The sequence below is a fragment of the Trachymyrmex septentrionalis genome, unplaced genomic scaffold (genome assembly GCF_001594115.1).
Source record: "Trachymyrmex septentrionalis isolate Tsep2-gDNA-1 unplaced genomic scaffold, Tsep1.0 scaffold54, whole genome shotgun sequence".
NCBI classification, from domain to species: domain Eukaryota; kingdom Metazoa; phylum Arthropoda; class Insecta; order Hymenoptera; family Formicidae; genus Trachymyrmex; species Trachymyrmex septentrionalis.
Window position 1 is genome coordinate 1024378 of NW_017305715.1, and position 3472 is coordinate 1027849.

Sequence of the window (3472 nt, forward strand, 5' to 3'; positions counted from 1 at the left end):
TAGTTTACATATGTACTGTATGTATACATAAAAATATAAATATGTACGCACGCACGCACGCACGCAAGCACACATGCATATTATTATAATACTAAAAATACATGTACATATTTTTCATAGTGACTTTAGGAGAGGACCATGCCGACTATTACTCTTTCGAAAGATGTGTAAAAATGAAGATGTGTAGATGCGAAGAGGTGCAGAACAAATGCAGAAAAGATGCAAAAGAGGTATAGAAGTGGTGTGAAAAAAGTACGGAAGAAATGCAAAGAGTTGCGAAAACGGTGAGAAGAGATGCAGAGAGATACAGAAAAAATGCGAAGTTAATGCGGGAGAGGTGTGAGAGAAATGTAGTGACGTGATGGAATGTAGAAAAAGTGCAGAAAAAGTACATGAAAAGTGTGGAAGTAATGTGAGAAAGGTGCAAGAGAGATGCGAAAAAAGTGTAAGAAAGATGCAGAAAAAATGTAGAAAAAGTATAGAAAAAGTGTCGAAAAAGTGTAAAAAAGATGTAGAAAATAAGTGCGAAAAAGTGCAAAAAGGGGTGTAGAGAAGATATAAATAAAAGATATAAAAAAGCGGAGAAAGTGCAGAAATAAGGTGCAATAAAGGGGACAAGATTTTGCGAAGATGACGACGACATATTTGAATGAATAAATGACATAAATCGGGCTGAAAAATACGTGCGCATATTTATATCTAAGCATCAAGTATATTTTCGGACATGTTATCTCATTTTAATTATAAAAATTTATATTCTTCCCCAATATATTCATTTTTTTATAACAACAATTTATTTAAACAAAACAATGCAGATTGTTGATCTGCACATTGTATTATTCGCTCGCACGTATTTACATTGATTATATTTACTTTCACCGTATTTTGTTTTTAATTCTTTTAATCCTATTGTTATATGACAGAAATTATGTTTAATCAAGTATTGTATTTAACCGAGTGTTGTGTTTAACCAAGTGTACACTTGCAATCAAGTGTTTTTACATGAAAATTTTTTAATTTAAATTTGTTTTGCGTTTGTGACATCTTGTATGGAAGGCTCGCTCGCCAAGATGGCGTGTAATAACGACGACTCTCTTGGTTGTATTGTAATAATTTAAATTTTATTGTTGAATCGAATTAAGATTTGTTCGAAGTGAGCGGTAGGCGATACTCGTAATCCGATAATTGATGCGTTCGGTTAGATGCGTGCACAGGTAATTCGCATTTGATACGACGTTGAGTAATTTCTCGCAGCCGTTAAAAGGAATGTATAATATATGGCGAGCAGCAACGAGACCAGCAAATCTCGCCGAAAACTTAGGTAATTCTCGCGCACTAAATGCCCTCGCGGTACGCGTATATCGATAACATTTTGTGACACAATACAGCGGTGATACACAACGACAATTTGGTTTGGTTTGCAATTAATGTTCGGGATAAGATTCGTTAAGAACGAATATCGAGAAATGGTCCGTATTGATCGGAATCGGGAAGCGAACTGAAATTTCGCACGCGAAACGTGTGCGCGATAGTCAGCTTTTCAGAGGTCGCTCAAGGAGGGTCGCGTGCATCTGAGATAGATAGCGTGATAACAGAACAGGAGCGAGATATATTCATGTTTTGAACGGTGACAACTCGGTGAGCTGTTTACTTACCATCCCCGAGAATACATGTAAATCAACGATGATTAAAAAAAAAAATTAATTTTTTTAATTTTTTGCTGTTATCTCATTAAAAATCTTTTATTCCATAAATACGGAAATCACAGTAACATTTACTAAAATGTTACTGTATTTGAAATTGAAAATGTATATCGTGTTCTTGCAAATTTCATAATTATATTCTGTTTTAATAAATTTAATAAAAGTTTTTAAATTTGAAGAAGAATTAATAAAAATTAATAATAAAGAATAATTACAATGTAATAATAAAATTAATCTGAATTTTACACTAAATAAAAATAAAGTTTACTGTTTATTATTTCTTTTTTTTTCATAACGTATATCTTATAAATCAAAAAATCCATTTATCTTAAACTTAATCCTAATAGCTCATACAACTTTCATAACTTATACGATTCTATAATCATACAACTTTCATAACTTATACGATTCTATAATCCAATCGCATGTATACACACGCTAATACTTTTATTCTCATGGAAATGTTTCTTATTTTTCATATTTATTTAAATATTACATTCATGTTTTAGTATGTCACTGTGAATTACGATATAAAAATTTCATATAAGAAAACTTAAAGCCATTTGGATTGGAATAGAAAGAGCCTCTCTTTAATTAAAATATAAAGATATATACATACGAGTGAAGATCAGCGAATTGAGACTTGCGCATTTACTTTATTCTCAGATTTCTGGCGAATTTATAATAAGCAGGTTATAATCCACAATAACAATTTAAACGTCGAGATGTCATACTCGTACATTTATATACATATTTTATATCTGTATACTCCAAAACGAAGATGGAAAGGATAATAAAAAATATATTTTACACGTTTATATACTTATACTGTTATATTTGTTACATGTATACAAAATATATGAATCAAAATTTTATCAAATAACATTGTTGTGTATCCATGAATTGCGCGATCCATCGAATCCTAGCAACTTGACGTATCTCAACTTTGACCTTGTATCCCTTCCTGCGCAGCACTTTCTTCACGAGATACACATCCGGAAGAGTAGCGAGATGCAACTCGTGTTCGTAGAATGCTCCAGCGACGGATTTTCCACGATAGTCCTCGAGTAGATAAGTTGTAGGATTAGTACGCTGCACTTTAACGATTGTAAACACTTCGGTGGTCCAATTTAATATATAATCCTTCTAAAAAATCGTCTTGTATTTGCTCACGCGTACCGAATCGCCTACTTTGAATTTTGCAGGACTCGCAATCTTTATCGCGCTGTACACTGTGCTAAAGAGTCTTTCGGCGATTGCAGAAGTTACGTCGGCGAGTCGCATGCCGATGGTGCGATGCTTGCGCGCATTGTAATCTGACACGAGACGCGGCAGCTCGTCGACCCACTTATAATTGCCGTTGAGCATAAACATCTTCCACATGTCATTCTAGAGCGTGCGATTGAACCGCTCGACCACTGACGCTTTCAACGTCGAATACGTGGAATAGTGATTAGTTGTGTTTTTTTCAAGATTTTCTGCACATCAGTGTTGTAAAACTCTTTCCCCATCCGTTTGTAAATTTTTCGGACATCTTCCACTCTCTCGAACAATCTCAGCGATAGCGTTAGCCATCTCGCTTCCACCCTTGCTCTTGAGTGGTACGGCCCACGCATACTTGCTCAACACATCGATGACAGTGAGTATGTAGTGGTGGCCTTTGTTGAAGCCTGAGTACGAGCGCATCTCAACGATATCAGCCTGCCACAGATCGTCGTATTTTTTCTCGCTGGTGTCACTCAACTGATTCGTTCATGGATACGCGATTT